Here is a 14,364-nt window from a genome sequence, read left to right on the forward strand (position 1 = left end):
GGCTGTCTCCCCTCAGCAAAGGATTGTCTGCCACGCTGGTAAGCTTGGTCCTGTGTGTGCACCCTGGGGCTGGGTGATGGGCTGTAGCCTGAAAAGCATCTTGGGGTGGCATGGGCTGCCTCTGGGTCTGAACGGTACTCACAGACATGGAGAAAAGGTAAAGGTTACAGGCTCATTGTGCTGCAGGGGTCAGGATGGGGCCAAGAAAAATCTGAAAAATGGCAGACCTACTCCAACACATCTGGCATTAGAGTTCTAGGATTAGACAAGATGAATCCATGTTTTGTGCTGACTGACAATTTGTTTGTTGACCACTCCATCTTTACTACAAAATACATTTTATATTAAATTAAAATATTCTCCAAAGAAGAAAAGAATTTGAAAGTTGAAGAAAAATCAAAGTGTGTTTGAAAGAAAACCATTTCATATTTATTTGGTGAAATAAGCCAAAATGAGGAAGGGGGCAGAACAGAAAGATGGACAAGAGGAGGAATGATTAAAAATAGACTGATTGCAAAGTATGTCTAAACATTTTGTTAAATGCTGCATTTTCCTGTTGCCCACACAGACCAAAGAAGACAGTTTTGTAATTCAAGCAGAGCTGTACTCTGTGGGTTGGGAAGCAATGCACTTTGGTGAATGGGAAGTAGGTGGGAAGGTGGGCACTCCTCTGTGCTAACTGCTCTCTGCTTAGATTCTGTTGATAAGTCTAAGACTAGAGGCAACTACCTTCTACTAGTTACCCGTTCTGGAAGCAAAAGAAGGACAATATCAAACTACTCACCTTTTTATCTCTCTGCTTCCACCAGGAGTGAATCGGGTGGAGTGGGATTCATGTCTGAGGATGGGCTAAATCACCACTCAGAGATGCCTGTTTCTGCTCTCTGTAGAAATAGATCAGAAGCCAGATCTTAGGAAAGCTAAAATCAGGTGAGACAAGGCCTATTTCCCTTAATGTTGGTACACCTGAAGCGCAGTAAATGAGCACAAGCCTGATGTAGTCAGACAGGGCCAGCTGTACCCTTGTTCTGCAGTGGTGTGTGGGGGCAGAAGGAGCAGACAGGCAGGCTTTCTCACGAAGACTCCCCTTTGCAGAGCTGACAGTGTAAAATCCTCCAATGGGAATTATTAATACAAGGATGCTAATAAAGAATCCACAAGAGGGTACCAGTTCCAGAGCTCTTCTAAGAGTAATCTGGACATCCTTGCCAGAGTGTCTAAAAGGGAAACTTGAACTTCTCAGGGAAAAATATGCAAGGTATCCACTTGTGGAGTCAGACCTATGTGCTGGTAAATGCGGAAAGAACTTTATGAGTTGTTTTCTGCACATTTACAGATATCTATAAGACATGTAACTAGGTACCATCAAGCATGGCTGTGTTAGCACACTGGTCATTAGGGATTAGAGAAGTTAGCAGCAAAGGCAGAGCAGTTGGTCTTATTGCAGCTGAGAACATCAACAAGGAATGAAGAAAGATGTGCCTGCTCTATGTGCCAGTACTGGCAAAGGAAGAGCAAAATGTCATCTAACAAGGACATCTCACTTCTACTAAGCAGTCTGGCAGGAGTACGCTGACAATTAGGATATAAAATGTAAGTTTAGATGTCCAAAATCAAAACCAAACCAAATAATGTCTGAGACTAGCTGGAACTTGTCTTAACACAGGACAACGTCACTCTGTGTAGGCCACCACCACCTCCAGACTGTTTTGCTTTCTCCTGAAACATGAAGACAATCTGTCTGTTTGCCCGCTTTTTTTTTTTTCTTCTAATGTGTGCTGAATGGCTTGGCCAATAGCTGTGAAACAATATTTAACTATTGGCAAAAGCAGCCTGCATTTACTCTGGTAACTGTATTTTCATGTACTGCATTTTTCTGCCTTTGTATTTTGAACAAGTAATCTCCCTGGGGGTCACAATTCTCACCTACTTGAACTCTCAAGCCCACTGCACCTGCACATGTCACGGAGATGATCACCCTGTGAGTTGTTGGATTAAACTGTGCTAGCAGTTTCTTCTGCAGAATAAACCTGTCTTATTCTCTTTTGCCCCTCCTCTACCATGCCACATTTCTGCTAATTACATTATTTCAGTGGTCTCAGGAGTCCTTTGGAAAACAAGAAGTGCCAGTGTTAGCAGGAGAAAGGCATTTATGCTTTACTAGTCACTATTTTCCATGGGCATAATATTAAAGCTGAACAAATAGGCCAGCACTAAACGCACACAAATCCTACCACCAGCAGCTTAGAGCTGCCAGACTTGGTTGTCTTGAGCAGGCAGCAGAGGGAGGTTTGTAGGGTCCCCCTGAGGCAAGGAGAGGGCTGCTCCCTTCCATCCAGGCGCAAGCTCAGATGTCTCAGAAGGGCCTTCATTTGTGAACAAGCACAGCCTTTGCACACCTCATGGATCAAGTGGAAATGCAGTGGTGCTAGGCAGAATGTTCCTGTCCCTGTGCCCCATGAACCCTTCCTGTGAGATGAACCCTCCTGAGGGCTTTGAAACAAGCAGATGAACGCTACCATGTAAGTATTTGTATCCGAAAGCGTATGAAGATCACACCTTAGGGAAGCAATACCAAGAACCCACATTTGCCTTCAGTATTCCACCTAACAAATAATGCTTAATTCCTATGTAACATTTCTCAGACTCCCAAGTGCTTTGCAGAAGGGATGTCAGATAAGGAAATGGAAGCAAAAAGCACTGAATGCCATCCCTTGTGTAATTGAACTCCCCTGTTTCAGGTCTAGCCACTAGGTCCCAGTGTTTAAATAAGGTAGGAGGACTTCTGCAAGACTGTGGGGGACCTGGTGCGCTTTCAGGTGTGCTTTCAGCTGCCCTAGACAGACCTAGCCTGTGCCCAGTACTTGGAACTGGGAAATAACGGGGACACCGCTGGTGCAAACTATAGGGGCATAGAAACTGCAGAGGAAAACCCGAATGTTTAACTATCTTTAGCATCTTATAATGCTAAAGATTATAAGCATTTATGTGTTTATTCCCTGACTACTCTTACCCAGAGAATGTTATTCTTACTGCTGTATGGATGAGAAATGGCTTCAGAAGGCCTAGTGATGCAGGCGTAGTCTGTAGCAGAAAAAAGTTTGTACTCACTCTCCCACACCCCAGGCAAGTAGCCATCCTCTCTCCAGCCCTTCCTGCCTAACACTGTAAGCAAACCCATACACGGCTGTGAGCAGAAGAACTCTCAGCAGCTATAGAACAGGCATCACTATTTGCTCCTTAAAGTAGTAATGGAAAGCTAATTAGAATGGCAAGTAAAGTGGTCAAAAGGAGAGGAAAAAGAAAAGGAGTGAAAACGGAGTTTCATTTGACCATACAAATAGACAAAGAGGTAAAAGTTAGATAGGAGCAGAGGTGTTTGAAATAGCTTTTGGAGCATTCAATCTATTGCCTCTTCACTCCTGGTGGAAAAGATCGTGTATATCATCTTATAGTGTTTATTGTTCTAAATAAAGCTCTACACCGATGGAGCTCTCACACTGACTTCATACTCCATTGTACTGGCTTCTTGCTAACACTTATCAGCTGAAACAACATTATAACATCACAGAGTCCAGGAAAGTGTATTTTATGATGCCACTAGAAGACTCTGTGTGTGTGTGTACAGGGGTAAATACACTCTTTTTTCTTAAAGAAAGAATATGACAGTACCAAGGCCAGCAGCCTCTAATAAATGGAGCCAGACCTGCTGTTTGACCATACATAGATACTAACATGAAACAGTTTTGAAAAGTCTACAAGTTAATAAGTTTAGAGCTTTTATAGTTACAGCAAGTGAAGTCCTCTGGGAGATGCAAAGGGCAAGACGCAGGAAGGATGAAAGAGTTACTTCTGTGTGTTTGCCTTCCAGTTTCTCAGGTGTATACCTTGTGAGCAAGAACGTGTGATTGCCTGAGCACAAGAGAGGATGGCATCCTGGAAATCGATGATGGAACCGTCTTTGTCATTGTTTTATCACATCCCAGTAATAAAGGTAAAGCTGCATGGAAAAGCATGTCGAAATACTGCTATTGTTCAGTCTAGAAAACAATCATGACCCATTCACTGTTAATATGAGAAGTGGTCTTCCAGTTTTCTCTGATGTTGTAACCTAAGATACCACTTAAAGGTGATGAGAGTTCATATTTGCACTGTTGACAATGCCTGAGTAGTCAGGCTGTTTGCTGTGAGCTTGTGAATTAAAAGTGGAAAGGCTTTCAGGTAAACACTAACCAGAGAATAAGGTCTGGGTCCATTGCAGTTCAAGCAATGATGCAGGAGCCCACATGTGTTGTACAGCAGCTTTAGTGGTCTGCATCATGGTATATGTGATGCCATAAGGCCTTGGGAAAACACATTTGGCAAACTGAGCTCTCAGATCTCGTGAGGACAATGAGCCAAATGGAGAAGTGTATGATGGAGCACAGAAGAAGCACATAGTAGCTTATTTGCACATTTCTTCCATGTAGCATAGAATCCATGACAATTGTGTAGACTACACACAAACTCAAAACTGTTCTTAAGATGAAGTAGTTGCAGTCTATCTGAATTTTATTAATGCCAACCAGCAAACAAAAGCAGACAAATCCATATATTCGGTAAACCTGTTAGCTTGTATTTAATTTAAAATGTATGATTAGTCTCTCATGTGATACTTTCTTGGATCAGGGTCAAGATGCCCTTCTGAGGCAACGAGACACCCTGTAGAACTACAGAAGAGAAAGGATCTATAGAACAAAGTAGATTTACCCAAAAAGTGCCCTAAGGATCAGGATGCTTATAAGAAAGCATTCTATTTCAGAATTAAACACTCAGCTTGCCCATATAAGAATAAATAGTGTGGTCAGCTGAGAAAAGCAGCCATATGAGGGTCTTTGTATATATAGCACACATTACCAGCAACAGGGAGAACAAAAGGCCAGTTTAGGAAGCAGAATTTGGCAAATTTTGCTCAGTTCAGAATAAAGAGATGTGCAATTGATCCTTCCTAGATTCTGTTCTCTTCCACGTTTCCCAATTATACATAATATTTCCCAATTATATATAATTTTTCCATTAAGTACCACAAGTGTTTTATTATGGTCTGTGGAAACTTCCCCTAAAGGAATTATTTGACATTTTTTTCTTAAATGAAATTAAGTGAATTTTCTTTCCTGAAATGAAACATAGGTTTCTGATGGATTTGACTCTTCCATAAACAAATATAAGTGGATTTAATTGCTCTTGAGTAAGATAATCTAAACTCTGTTTCTGTTTTAGACATAGTCAGGATTAATAAAATAAGAAGACAGAACTGGAACTGGTCTCTGGGTCACTTATATGAGTCCTTTGCCACTGACTTCAATGTTGTGTTTTCCCTTTCATTAACTCATCAGGCTCTGACAACTGCAGTGTCTTAGACAGACTTGATGGCTTTCACCCCCAAATGAAAGTTACTTCCTCAAGGCAATTCCAAGACAATGGCAGGATAAAATCCAAGTATCCTGAGTCTCTGTCACTTACTCTGTTATAATACCAAAAGAACAACATGTCCAAAATAATGTTGAAGGTGGATCATGCTCATAGGCTATATAGAGGAAGAAAATTGTATTTTCTCTCTCCAATTCACTGGAATTCTCATGAGAGAACAGTGACCAAGATAAAAGCTCAGCAAAGACAAACAAAGCAAGAACTCCACTTCTTCCTCAAAAGATGTGAAAATAATGTTAGCTGGAGAGGGCTTTGTTTTGCTTTTGCTTTCTCTACAACACAGAGAATGTTAATGAACTGCACTGTTAACTGGGACATAATCTTGTCTGCGAGGGATCAGGGGAAATTTAGATGTGGGGCTATCTCAGATAATGAGAGGCAATTGGGAGTTTTTGGAAGAGCTGAGAAATTGGCATGTGGAAATTATAATTATAGATTTTACAGTACGAGAAATACTATGGAAGAAACCTCTTTGGTTTTAACTGTGAACCTTGGTAGGTAGGGAATTAGGATACCTGGTGTTAAAATCTCCTCAAATCCCTCAAAGCTTTAGTGAAGATCTAATACTTTTGCTGGTACACTGGAGTTTGCTTAGCTGATACAAATCATATTTCCAGGAAAATTTGTACATTACACTCACAGATGTCAGCCAGATGATACAAGGATCTTGGCTTGGAAGCTTCTTTTCTCCTTTTCTGTTTTGCTTAAGAAGAAAGGAATTGCTTGTGTGCTGTTTACTAAGAGTTCAGCATGAAGTCTACTATTTTAGCCACTAACACAAACAATCTTGACAATAAGAATGTATTTTTTTCATCTTTCTTCATCCAGACAAGTAAGCAGTCATCAGTTATGATCCCACACATGAAGTTCAAATTTAGCACTACAGAAGTGAAAACTAAAGCAATTTGTACCTTTACTATTCCAAGGGGGTCCATTTTTGCTCTGTTTACTATGCAATATTTCCTCCCTTGAAGTCAAAGTTATATCAGTGTCACTGACCTTAAGTTGAATCATAGCAAGAAGATGATACCCTGGCATTCCTGGCATCATCTCCTCATTACTGAGCTTGCTAGCTAGCATGTGTTTTAAAACATTGCTCAAGCATTTGTTTTCCTTGAGTTGTAGTCAAGCTTGATTTATTTGAGTTGATAACTTCAAATTTAACAGTAAAAAATACATTTTAGAAAAACAGATATTTAACTAATGTCCAGGAAACAAATTATCAGCAAAACAGTTTTAAACGTTTCTGCACCCACTATATAATCTGTTTTAATAATAGCCGAGTCCTCAGACTAACAAGAAAAAACAGCTAAAATCCAAAAGCATGTGAATGTCTATGGAAGCATAGTTTTCTGTGCACCTTGTCGTGAACAGTTTGATAAACAGATAGTTCTGATTGGACAATCTTATTTCATTTACAGCTCTTATCCTTTTGCTATGGAAACAACCAGAATATTAACATGGGTGTTCATTTTTCTGCTGCACTGGTCTGTCATTTTCTCTGTTTATGTAGTTTTATTGGTCCCCAGTAACTTAGCATTTCAAACACATGTATGTAAAAGCACACATATGTACACATATGCACACTGATCACAGCGTGTTATAAATTAGCAAGGTAAGTAGAGGAGGGTATCTCTGTGCCATGCTGGCTCCTGCAGGAAACTGCGCCATACAAAATGTAATAGAAATGTTATAAATGGTGCACCTCAATCCTCCCCAAAGGGACTCCATATTTCCAATCCTGGAGTACACATCTGAGCTTACAGGCACAGTTATACCGAGCCTCTCAACATGTCCCTGAGTCCCAGATCAAAAATATTATCTCTCTGCTGCCTGATCCCCATGTCTGAATATACAACTGCAGCTCCAAATCCATTACAGAACAGCAGATGATGCCACTATGGATTTATGCTCATTTAAATTGAGGGGGATTTGGTTGAAAAGGTGTCCATGCCATATGGGGCTCTTGCACCCTCCCTCCCAATAACCTCTGTGATGCCATTCCACTGCTTCCTTCTTCCTCTGTCAAAACTCTCTTAGTGCTTAACAGTGTAGGTGGCTAGCTAGTGATGGGTGTTGGTGTTGCTTTTTATTTCCTTCTTTTGTCTGGTCTGCCACATCCGTTGCTTCTTGTCTTCCACTCGAACTACTTGCAATGCTGATCACTTTTGGGCTGGTCCAGCACAGGTCAAATGCATCTCTAGCCTGTCTGGGCATTAAGGACCATGCTCATCATTCTTTAGGGAGTAATGGAGTTGCCTAATTTGGGAATGTGTCCGCACTACAATGGATTTCTCTTCATTGAGGTGGAAAAGGCATTTTGCCAAGACAATTAATCCTTGCTAAGGTTTGGAGGGGTTTCAAAGTGCTTATCTTGCTCCATGGTCTAAAGAAGTCTAGAGCAAATATGCCTCACAGAGCATCATAACTTACGTGGAATACTCCGGGGCTTAGGCAACGAATGTAAAAACTTCCAGGCACCATACCACCAATCCACAATGACTACTTGCCCTGTGCAGCTCTTTGTTACAGTAAGTAGCACAGTGTTACTAATTTTGTGCAATGGGCTGGCATGGAACTGTCATCATCCTTATTTTCCTTGAACCCAAGGCCAGAATCTGAATCCAAGCCCTGATGGGCTTTTCCATACCGTATTTCAAATTGGTGTGTTTAGATGGGAAAGTCAGAACCACTGCATTAGTGCCTAGGATATTTGGCTGAACCTGATGTCTCTATTTTTGAGCATATGGTTTATTGAATTGTAATACTTTTCAAGATAATTCTGACTGCCCTATTCCAAAGGATTTGTATTCTCAAGTAGAACATGCACAAGAATAAAGATTTTGATTGCAGCTTTAATATGAAAGTAATATGTTTCAATTGACTAAGCAGGTGAAACAATCACAGTGGTCTGAATCACAGGCCACTAACAATTTAGATAAAGGGATGCAATATAACAATTAATGAGCTATACTCAAATTCTTCATTGTTCATTAACCCTTCAGAGGCTGCATATCTACATATAGCCTGTGCTTTCCCTTCATTTTGGAAGCACTCTGAAAGATGTCAGAGTTCTCAAAATATGCTGCTAAGAAGTTGGTTTAATGTATGGTGATATGCATACACATTATGAAATAATATGTACAAAGCACTGGTAATGGTCCTAACAGAGGTAATGGAATTTACTGTAATTTCTACAGGGTGAAATTTTAGTTAATATCCATTACAGAATCAGCTATCTGAAGCAGAGCTGGGTTTGCAAGATCAGTCAGCCTGGGGCAAAACTCTACTTGAAAGAGCAGCAGGATAGGAAAGCTTTCAGGGAATGGGTTACCCACTCCCTTATTCTTGACTTCAGCTCCAGCTAAAATGAAAACAACCCAAGGCCTACTCTGTTTTTGCATGCAATATTTTTCTTTAGCAACATGGCAAACAACTCCTGCTACTGTCACACATGTTGCAGCACATGGTAAGCTCTGGAGAGGTCGCCATCAATCAATCTCGTGAGAACCATTGCTTTCCTCATGTAGTTCTTCGACCTTGTGGGTTGTGGTAAAAAGGCTAGAAATATGAACCCTGAAAAGTATGAAGAAATTTTTGTCATAAAAAACCAAGATCTTTCTTCCCTTTTGTTTTCCTGACTCTGCCAAACCTTCTTCCTGAGGTCCTTAGGGTGGGGGCATTTGAGCGGGTTGCCAAGGCAGTTTCTCCCTTTGTATGTTCTCACTCCTTCCTATTCTTTTGGCTCTATTTGCATATTTGCTTTATTACTTGACAGAGATTTTTAGATTTGAAATGACAGATATACATAGATTTCTATTAGCTCAAGTAAATAAGAGTTTTTCTCTTGATAACAAGGGGAAAGACAGCATAGTAGGCTATATTTCCCCTTTTAGACAACTCAGAACTTTTCATCATTGAATTTGACATTCAGGTGACCTACATACAAATGACACAAAATCATCATCTGTGTTTTACAAACAGGGAGCAGAGATATGAGACATATTAAAGTGGTTTTCCCAAGGACACACTGCGAGTCTTTAACTAAGCTAGAACTCAAGTAGAGGGCTCCTCAAGGCCATCCCAGCATCTCATTCTCCTGCCAACTGAAGACACTAAAAGACCATAAAAACGTATGAGACAACTGAGTGAATCACATCCTTAATTCCTCCACTTAAACTTTGTTTTTATTCATAAATTCATTAAAGATCAGAGCCCCTGAACTGAGTTACAGAACTGTGCTCACTACAAAGCTGTTTGTTAATCTCAAATGGACTTTTACCTTTATGATTATGCACTGGGTGCAGTTAATATACTTTCATTTACCTTTTTATTTTTAACTCAGATATTAATAATGTCAGCTCTATTCCAAGCTCTATGAATAAGGAATACCTGTACAGACCAGTATCACACCTGCGTGGTTGTTGTGGTTTAACCCCAGCTGGCAGCTAAGCGCTACACAGCTGCTCGTTCACTCCCCCTTGCATTGGGATGGGGAAAGAGAATCAGAAGAGTAAAAGTGAGGAAACTCATGGGCTGAGCTAAAGGTAGTTTAATAGGTAAAGCAAAAGCCGTGCGCACAAGCAAAGAAAAACAAGGAATTAATTCACAGCTTCCCAAGGGCAGGCAGGCGTACTGCCATCTCCAGGAAAGCAGGACTCCCTCATGCATAGCGGCTACTTGGGAAGACAAGCATCACAACTGCAAATGTCCCCCTTTCCTCCCTCTTCCTCCGGCTTTTTATGCTGATCATGACACCATATGGTCTGGGATATCCCTTTGGTTAGTTGGGGTCAGCTGTCCCAGCTGTGTCTTCTCACAACCTCTTATGCACTCCCAGCCTACTTGACGATGGGGTGGTGTGAGAATCAGAAAAGGCCTTGACACTGTGCAAGCATTACTCAGCAATAACAAAAACACCTCTGTGTTATCAACACTGTTTTTAGCACAAATCCAAAACAGAGTCCCATACCCTATCCCAGACAAAACCAGCAAAATGGTAAATGGATTACCTTTCCCACAGTGCTTGCGCAAATGTAATTCCAAACCCATGGAAGCTAGTAGCTAAGAGACCCATCAGATTAAATAGATTTTGGATCAAGTCCACTCTTCTTAGTCTTAAACCAGCCACGTATGTATTGACTAGACCAATATTACTTGATATTCACATACAGATAAGAAATTGTCTCCATTCTTCATCCAAAATAAGTTGCGTGTGGAGGAGTGTGCAGGGCAGGAGCTAGTTTTCTCCTTGGAGCAGAGTGGCCCAAGAAGAGATGCTCTGTGGCTTCCTCACAGCTTATGGAGAGGGAAGCAGTCTTTTTGCAAACTAAAGGTTAAGCCCAGGCAAGCTTTTGTAATTTTTCCCTGGTCAAAGAAGCAAAGTTCTGTTCACAAAGGACCGTGCTCCCTTTCCCTTAGTAGCATCTAGTGACAATTTCTGCTACAGCAAAGGTACAAAAGATATCCTTAAAAATGAGCACTGCCTTATAAAACACAAAGTCCTTGGTATCTTGGTGTAAAAGCATTTCTCCTTGCTTTTGAAGGAAATTAATACAGTAAGACTGCATTATCACAAGAGGTTGTGACTATGTGGATTCCTGTGGCTTTCTGGTACGTGTGCATGGTAGCTATTTCAGTTATTTCATATAAAATTTGTATATATGGCATACTTTATTGTTCCTGAGGCTCAGCAGTACCCTGAAATTACAAATTTTTGTTTCAAAAAGTTTGTAACAACTAAACGAATTTAAGGTGGATGCGGGCACAAGCAAATAGAAAAGGAGACAGACAAAAAATAAACCATTATTTTAGAGCTGGGATTCTTGACTACTTTGGAAAAAGGATTTCAGAAAAAATCCTACTCTGCATTTCTTCCCCTGGTACGTCAAAGTTAAAAATCAAATCAATACCATCTTAGTATTAGATGGTGGTGACAGCATGCGGACATCAGTGCTGTAATTAAAAAGCCATTCAGCTCAGTTGGTAAAATGTAATTTTAGCTGTAGTCACTGGCTGTTTCCAAGCAATCTATTTACCCCAAAATGTCCTCAGGCATGGACTGAAGAGTGTGAAATGATCGAGTTTTAGTTATCCTCATACATAACAAATTTCAATTATAATTCCTACTGTAAAAAATGTTATAATAATATTACACTGAAGCCCCTGTGCTAACCGGCACCAGAAAGAATAGAAAGAAACTTCCTCTGCTTTACTGCTCTGATTAGTCTCATTTTACACGGGACTTCTTTCTTGAGCCTGAACAGGGCCTAACCCCAATTGCTGACTGAGGCACAATCCTGTGCTGCCCTGGTCTGTGGTCCACACCAGAGATCTTCCTTGGAAATGATGGTGCGAGACTTCCCCCACTCTGATGAGGACCATCAGAAGGATGTCCATTATCACTTAAAGATGCTGCTTAAAGAAAAAGCTCAGGGCCACTCATTAAAGTAGCAGTTAAATAGTAAGGGAAGTTAAATAAAGCACACACAGCATTTAACTTTCTAAGCTGGAACTATCAACCAATTAAATATCGTGGTTAAATTAAATATTAAACTTATTTATATATAAGAAAATTGAGGCAGAAAATCAAAAGGCCAGTTTTGAGGATGGTACCTCAGGACTGCTCTACAAATGGCATTTCTTTGGGGTTAACTTATTTCTTTGTAAAATGCTGTGTGCCCACAAGCAACTTTGTTGCAGTTACAAGTCATCTGATATTCTAGTGCACATTAGGAAACCCACAGGGACGGACCTGCCCTCAGTGCTGCAGGGGTGCCTGAATCCTCATCCCCATCCATATCCACATCTCCCTGCACTGACTGCACATCTGCTCACTCCTCCCACTACTTGGCCAGCTCCTGGTGTAATTCCTTCCCTTCTGCTGTATTGCTGGGCCACGAATTCATCCTGTCAGGAACCACCTTGCTGGTTAAAAGTGAGTGCTGCTTCAGGACCTCTGGGCTATCCTTCTGTTTACTCAGCAGTCAGATTCACTGTGTACCCAGATAGGATTCCACCCCCCACAATCAGAGCAAAACCAGCTTTCCCAGCACATGAAAGTGATGGTGTACAGGCTTTTGGAATGGTTTATAAGTATCTTCCAGAGGATGACAAGACTTCGGCCAGTCCTCAGAAGGTCTGTTGCTGTGTTAGAGAGGTATCTGCTCCAGCTGCCAAGGGTTTCACCACTCACCTCCACATATCTCCCTGGGGCTGAACATGATGCAGACCAGGAGACTAGTTTTGAAAGGAACAGCTTATTGGTGTGATGAATCCAGAAGCTGTGCCAGGGGCTTGGAGATCCAGCAGGTCCCCAGACCACACCTTGGACTGGTTGGCACAAGGCATGTAAATGCAGCAGTAGAAGCAATCATTTCTGGTAGACAGGGAATAAAAGTTTCTTCCAGAAAGGGCAGAAATAAAAGTAAAAGCAGTGAGAAAATATATTTGCTTAATTCTATGCTAGATCTTACAGGGTAAAAAGGAAATGTTCAGATAAAAAGGCAAATCACACTGCAATATGCTGTGCAAATGCATATGCAATTTGGCATTTTCTACTCTGTACTCTTGTCATTGTAGCTATTATGCTCTCACCTCTGTCCAGTGAGCTTGGCACTATCAAAAGTAGCGGTGGTCAGCTAGGAATACTGTATGTGTCACAAGGCAGATGGTTTGAAAGACAGCCACTTAGACTGTAGTGTCAGATAAAAAGTTTAGAACCATTTTCCTGATTCTCAGTTTCATCAATGCCCTCGGCCTTGCACGGATAAGTGACACAACGAACTAAATGGGCTGAGTCTTACAGTGCAGGGGTTTCCAGAGAGATTTTGAGGCCCTACCCTTTGGGCTGCTGTAGAGTGCAGGTTATTGTACACTGCATTTTATGGTGACCTGTGCTTTTTAAAAAGTGAAAACACAAATTAGACTGTGTGCCCTAATCTGGCATGCAGCTGACTCCTGTTACTGCAGCAGAGAGGAGGCACCACGCAAGCAGCAGCAGCAAGGAGTTTTCTTCGTTCCTTGCTGTGTCTCTCTGCAGAACTCTTCTCTGGGGGAGATGCTGCTCTGTAGCATCCTTTGAAAGAAGATCAGCTTGCAGAAACACACATACAATTACTGGCCTGTCTCTGCTGCTTCTCTTTAGTTAGCTAAGTCCCTAGCAGCATTGTTAGAATCATCATTTTTTTTTCCACCCTCAAAATTTGCCACAGCTGCTCTGTTACCTTTCCATCTACGTTTCTTTCTTATGACAGCTCAAAGAGTCTCCCAAATTTGGGCTCTTTTGACATTCCTGTCACAGTTTACCAAGCTCACTCACACGTGAAAAGAATGAGCATTCCCACATGTATGGCAAAAAAAAAAAAAAATCACAATTTTATTATTGTTTTCATGGCCAGGTTAAAATTCAGGGGCACAGCTGAATTTTAGTGCAGCTGCTGACACAGAGGAGTGACCATAGACTAGAGTGTTCACAGTTTCTGGCTTGCATCAGAGGGAAAATGAACCCAGTGAAGAGAGGATGTGTTCAGGCAACTCTCACACGTGTCTTAAGAGAAAGGTGTAATGATGGAGGAATACAGCATCTTCTAAAGAACGGTAAATGGGATAGAAAAGGACAGAGAAGAGTTAAAGAGGGCTTGTAAGGATGACTGAGAGCATTGTGGCTTTTGGGGAGGGCACAAAGCCTCCCTCAGCCTTTGGATCTAATGCAGTATCCAGCCTGTCGCACTGCCATATTTTGGAGACACATCTCACTCTATTCCTGCAACCAGGCAGCAAGGGGAAGGGGGGTCCTAGGATGTTCCAAATGGATGCAAGCACTTTTGCTGTCCTCTAAGCAAAGAACATCCATTAGCTTCCCACCTGCATTGCTTTGTGTCATCCTGAAGCACA

The sequence above is a fragment of the Pezoporus flaviventris genome, unplaced genomic scaffold, assembly GCF_033815535.1.
Source record: "Pezoporus flaviventris isolate CSIRO_AGI_PZ_B2104156 unplaced genomic scaffold, CSIRO_AGI_Pfla_v1 ptg000031l, whole genome shotgun sequence".
Lineage (NCBI taxonomy): Eukaryota > Metazoa > Chordata > Aves > Psittaciformes > Psittacidae > Pezoporus > Pezoporus flaviventris.